At 46.7% G+C, this 6,164-nt stretch overlaps 1 long non-coding RNA gene across 1 annotated transcript; it reads right to left on the reverse strand.

The window, feature by feature from the left end:
- Nucleotides 1-2,870: 2,870 nt before the first annotated feature.
- LOC140469125 (uncharacterized) lies at nt 2,871-4,379 on the reverse strand. The gene is made up of 3 exons (XR_011955967.1): nt 4,245-4,379; nt 3,603-3,700; nt 2,871-2,947 (listed from the first exon to the last, which is right to left on the reverse strand). It is a non-coding gene; the product is annotated as an uncharacterized lncRNA (long non-coding RNA).
- Between the last annotated feature and the right edge of the window lie 1,785 nt (nt 4,380-6,164).

Consider the following 6,164-nt stretch of genomic DNA (forward strand, 5'->3'; position numbering starts at 1 on the left):
ACCATTCTCTTATTCCTCACATAAGTGTAAAATGCCTTTATGTTCTCCCTAATCCGTTCTGCCAAGCCTTTCTCGTGCCCTCTCCTGGCTCTCCTCAGACCATTTTTGAGCACCTTCCTCACCTGCCTCTAATCCTCTAGAGCTGAGCTTGACCCTAGCTTCCTCCACCTTATGTAAGCTACCTTTTTCCTTTTGACGAGAAGCTCCACCGCTCTCGACATCCAAGGTTCCTTTATCTTACCCCTTCTTGCCTGTCTCAGAGGGACATATTTATTCATCATGATCTCTTATATTAATTTTTAAAAACAGACAGGCATTTGGTGTGAAAATAATATTTATTTAATTGTGGTGTGTTCAGTCCAGAAATGAAAGCAAAACTAATCAGAAGTAAAAAAAATAGATTCTGTCTCTATTGCTGGACATTATCAAATATTTATGATGCCAATTAAATAGAAAATAGTGCAGATATGAAAACTCTGAAACAAGCACAAAGTGTTGGAGACATTTAGGAGGGTCTGACACTATCTGTGGACAGAGTCTGATATTCAGAAATCTACAGCAGAGAAAAAGGATCTTTGGCCCTATCGGGTTTCAGTCATTGGGAAGAACCACTTCTTCTGGTTCCATTTTCTGGCACTTTGCCCAAAGTCTGAGCATCACAAGGTGCACATCTAATTACTTCTGAAATAGCGAGTGCTTCTGCCTCTATCAATTTTACAGGTAGATAGGATTCTTCAATTGGACTCAAACCATTAAACTTTCTCTCTCCACAGATGCTGCCAGACCTGCTCAGGTTCTCCAGCAAGTTCTGACTTTTAGTTTGGGATATTTAACAGCCCACATACACTGTACTCCACAGGGAATAATGTGAAAGATGGGCCACTCAGCCCACATTCATAATGTGGTCTCTCAAGTGCCTACAGAAAAGCCATGCTCCCATTCAGGAAGGTTTTACATTGTCAGCCTTTGATGTTATAAACTTGTGACATCGGCTTTAACAGCAAGTGCAATTCGACAGATTGACCTCAGCACTGAGCTTGAAGAGATTCCTGAAGGTTGAGGTGGAGCCCAGAAGTCAGTTGAGCTGAGTGGCCTGGCTGCTAACTCTGAGTGATCTTAATAAGACGTTGAATCATTTCGTTTTCTGCTTAACATGAGAACAGGATGAGAATGATTAGATAAATACAATTTAATTGTGATGATATTAAACCAGTTTTTCTCTCTGTAAAAGACCGACACCTGAAAAACGAACAGATTCCAAATTAGGAAAGCACACCTTCTGATGTTTCATCATGTTTTCACCGACAACTTTTGGGGAAAACAGTCATGAACAGAATGGTGCTTCACTATTTGAAAGCTGTCAGATTATATCAGGGGTTTAATCATCATTTGGTTTCCACTATATGATGACACAGCTTCGCTTCTCAGTCCGGGTCTGCTCCTCGCAAGTTATTTTCTCCACAGTCGCCCCTTGTTTTGCTAATTTTACTGCTTCAATGATCTGATGGAAATAAACCAAGATGGAAAACACAAGCATCAGTAAGTAATAAAAGTTCATGTCAGTTGCTAGAACCTTGCACAACAGCACGTTATTAATATCCATATTACTGCAGTCAAGAGTTGACTATCTCCTCCCTTTTCCCATTTAAAGTCTGAGATAATCCAGTCCTACACTCTCAGAATGATCCACATGTTTGATAAGATCAAGCAACTGGTCCCACCTTCACCCAAGGTTGGTGGAAACAGGGGGATATCTGTTTAAATTATGCTTCCAGGCCCTCAGGATCCAAGTTTACTGAGAAAGCTTCCTCCTCCACCAATTCAATCGCTTTGCCTCATCGCATCTATACCTCAGAATGAATTTTTACCATAATTGCTCTGGCAAGGTATTTTGTTTTAGAATGTCTAACAGGTCATTTATATAAAACATGGACTGTGTCTCCACCAGCGTCGACTTTATTTTTGCCGGATGGATGGATGCTGATAATGAGAAAGTAAGAAATAGGAGCAGGGGTTGGCCAATCAGCTCCTGCAACAGGATTAAGGCAGATACCACATTTTGCGCATTCACTTTCCTGCCTTTCCCCATAACCCTCAATTCCCTACTGAGCAATAATCTCTTTCAGCTTGAAATATATGTAAGGATTTTACCCCCACAGCTCTCTGTTGGCAAAGAGTTTCAAAGACTCTTACCTCTCCAAGAGAACAAGTTCCTCCTTGTCTCAGTCTTAAATTGGTGTCCCTTTATCCTGAGGCTATGTCCTTTGGTCTGACACTTTCTCATGAGGGGAAACATCCTCTCAGCATTTACTCGGTCAAGCCCCTTAAGAATTCTATATGTTTCAATAAGACAATCCCTCCATCCCAGGGATTATTTGAGTAAACCTTCTCTGAAATCATTCCAGCACCTGGTTCTGCCCTCCAAATGTTTAAAAATTATTTCAAAACAAATGCATTCATTGATCAAGAATCAATTAATCTACCAATTTAATTATTTTATAAGCTGTTCAATTCTCAAGAAACATTGTGGTGTATCATTCCTTTCTTAATGATTTATTTCTGACACAGGCTATTTATCTCATGTCTTCCTCAGATAAACAATCTCATTTCACTCTATTGTGCAGTAGTAGATGGAGCTGTGGCTTGTCCTCAATTTGAGGATGGCATCTGGGAGGGGGAGGGTTCTGCTGTGAAAAGGCCAAGTCCAGATTTTCAGGCATCATGGAGCACACTGCCCCAAGAAGTGATGGAACCTGGCATTCAAGGTCTGAGTGCAGGGTCAGAGGGCATTGGAGGCAGCTGGTAATTATCATGACTGGATCATAATGTTTCTCTAGTTTTGAATCTCTACAAAAAGCTTTCACACTTACATCTTTATGATAAGGAAACCCATTCGATTCCAGCTTCGAGAAAACCAGTTTGTTATTAATTGAAACCTCAAAACTTCCTGAGAAAGAATGAATAAGAAAAGTAATGTTCAGAAGTTATATGAATCAGTGCAACAACTGCGAACTTGAGACAAGCTGCAGGTACAAGTGTATTTCAACAAATGGAAATGTACCATTTTGTTGTCAGCTGATCTGGGTCTGAGCCGAAACACTGATGGACAGTTTGAATGCAATAAGCAATGGGTCCTTTGAAAGACCTGCTGTATATAATTGGCTCATCAGCTGAGAGTCTGGTCAGGCATCAGAAATGAGAGTGGTAACTTGGTACTTGGATACACTCAAACACAATTACCTCAGTGGGTACATCTGCTACTTATAAAAAACGAAATATATATTCACAAGAAGGTATGGATATTGGAGAACATGCACAGCGCGGTTTTGGGGTAATGTAGTGAAGAGATGCAAATAACCAAGGAGGACCCATACAGAACATTTTATGAAATTATGACCATGACAAAACATTAGCGCAAATAAAAACATGGAAAATGCTGACGAAATTCAGCAGGTTTAGCAGCATCTGTGAAGAGAGAAACAGACTTAACGTTGCGACTCCAATGATTTACTGGAAAGCTGCCAAACCTGAGTTTCTCCAGCATTTTGTTTCCACCATCTGCCCAAAATCTGAACAAATTCTTGTAGAAAGACCTCCCTCACCTGTTTGCCCAATAAACCCAGTAACGTGGACACCAGGAACCTGCTCCCTGATTTCATCAGCAAGAGTCAGGAAATGGGCGAGAAAACCTCATCCAGAACTGGGGAGAAAGTGACAAAAGAGCGTCAGAAATGTGTGAAGTGGGAAATATAAACTGTTCTGTGCCCGGTTCCAGCTGATTCTGTTCACAGTTTGAAATCGAACATTAAAAACATTAAACATTTTGATCAAACATTTAACACATGGATCCTGAATCCCAAAACGAAAGACTAAAGTTTTATTTCTGATGTTTCTCTGCGTCTTCCCCAAATCCTGAGTGTATTTGGAAAGTTGAAAGATTTTTCTTGATGTTTAACTTGGTTTTTATTAAATTCCGCGCTCGGTCATTTCTGGAGCCGAACCCGAGACTGACTCCGGGACAGGGAGCTCCAGCTCAGCCCGGTCCCCCCCCCCTGGTGCCCGGTCCCCCCCCCCTGGTGCCCGGTCCCCGGTCCCCGGTCCCTCCCTCCCCCCGGTGCCCGGTCTCTCCCCCCGGTCCCCGGTGCCCGGTCCCTCCCCCCCCCTGGTGCCCGGTGCCCGGTCCCCGGTCCCCCCCCCGCCCCCGGTCCCCCTCCCCCGGTCTCCCCCCGGTCCCCGGGACTGACCAATACTCGATGCTGACATTCACCGCCATCCCGGAATCCTCCGGCGGGTTCTCGCTGTGAACCGGCTCCGCGGCGGCTCGATGTGAAAACTCCGACGGAACATTCTCCGGATCAAAGCCGCAGCGACAGAGGAGACACCTCCCGGAGCAAGTCATCACCGCGGGGCGGAGCCGGGGCCAATCCACCCCCCCACCCCCCCACAACCTCCAAATATACACCCCCCTCCCACCCTCCCTCCAGCCCCGGGGGCGTGAGACCCACCCCCTGCCCCACCGTGTCACCGGCTCCCCTTGTGATTCACTCCGACATCAAACTGACGCCACTAACGCCCCCCCACCCCCAAACCCACCTTCACCCCCACCCCCCAAACCCACCATTCACCCACACCCCCACCCCCAAACCCACCTTCACCCCTCACCTTCATCCAAACCCCCATTCACCCCCATCCCCACCCTCACCCCAACCCACACCCCACCCCCCAAACCCACCATTCACCCCCACCCCCACCCCCCAAACCCACCATTCACCCCCACCCCCACCCCCCAAACCCACCATTCACCCACACCCCCACCCCCCAAACCCACCATTCACCCCCACCCCCACCCTCCAAACCCACCATTCACCCCCACCCCAAACCCACCATTCATCCCCACCCTCACCCCAACCCACACCCCACCCCCCAAACCCACCATTCACCCACACTCCCACCCCCCAAACCCACCATTCACCCCCACCACCACCCTCCAAACCCATCATTCACCCCCACCCCAAACCCACCATTCACCCCATTCCCACCCCCACCGCCCAAACCCACCATTCATCCCCACCCCAAACCCACCATTCACCCTATCCCCAAAACCCACCATTCACCCCCACCCCATCCCCACCCCCAAACCCACCATTCATCCCCACCCTCCAAAAAACCCCATTCATTCCCTCCCTCAAACCCACCATTCACCCCCCAAATATCCCATTCATCCCCACCCCCAAACCAAAACCCAGCATTCACCCCCATCCTGCAAACCCACCATTCACGCTCAAAATAACCCACTCCCACCCACACATACATCCCCACCCTCAGTTATCACTATAGATTCCTTACAGTGAAGAAACAGGCCATTCAACCCATCAAGTCCACACTGATCCTCTGAAGAGTATCTCACACAGGCCCACACCCTTACCCATCCCCACAGCCCCGCAGTTGCCGTGGCTAATCCACAGACACAGGGAGAATGTGCAAACTCCGCACAGACAGTGACCCGAGGGTGTGATCAAAGTTGGGGTCCCAGCACTGAGAAGCAGCAATACTAACTACTGAGCCACCGTGCCACCCAACACTCAGCAGAATATATAGACAAAATCACAGTATTGTTGTGGTGAGTGATTTTAATATTGTCTCTCTTAAGTGGAACTCATTTCATGCCAGGGGCTAGGATGGGCAGAGTTTGTAAAGACCATTCAGGTGGGTTTCAGGGAAGGGGTTATCCTGGACCTGGTTTGGGGGAAATGAGCCCAGCCAGGTGAGTGCAGGTTCAGTGGGGGAGCATTTCAGGAATATTGACTATAATGCAGTGAGTTTTAAAATACTCATGGATTGGAATAATAGCAGTCCTTAGCGGAAAGAGAACTACAACAAATGAGGCTGGAACTGGAGAATTTGAGGTGGCTGCTTGAGGGTAAGTCCACATTGGGCACGTGGGAGTGTTTCAAACAGCAGTCGATGGAAGTTCAGGAGTGGAATGTTCCTGTGAGAATGAAGGATAGGTCTGGCAAGGTATGTGAACCTTGGATGATCCAGGGATGTTATTGATCTTGGTCAGAAAGAAAAAGGAAACGTACATTAACGTCTAGGACGATGGGAACTGATGAAGTCCTTGAAGTATATAAGGAAAGTAGGAAAGAACTTAAACAAGAAATTAA

The sequence above is a fragment of the Chiloscyllium punctatum genome, chromosome 48, assembly GCF_047496795.1.
Source record: "Chiloscyllium punctatum isolate Juve2018m chromosome 48, sChiPun1.3, whole genome shotgun sequence".
Taxonomy (NCBI): Eukaryota; Metazoa; Chordata; class Chondrichthyes; order Orectolobiformes; family Hemiscylliidae; genus Chiloscyllium; species Chiloscyllium punctatum.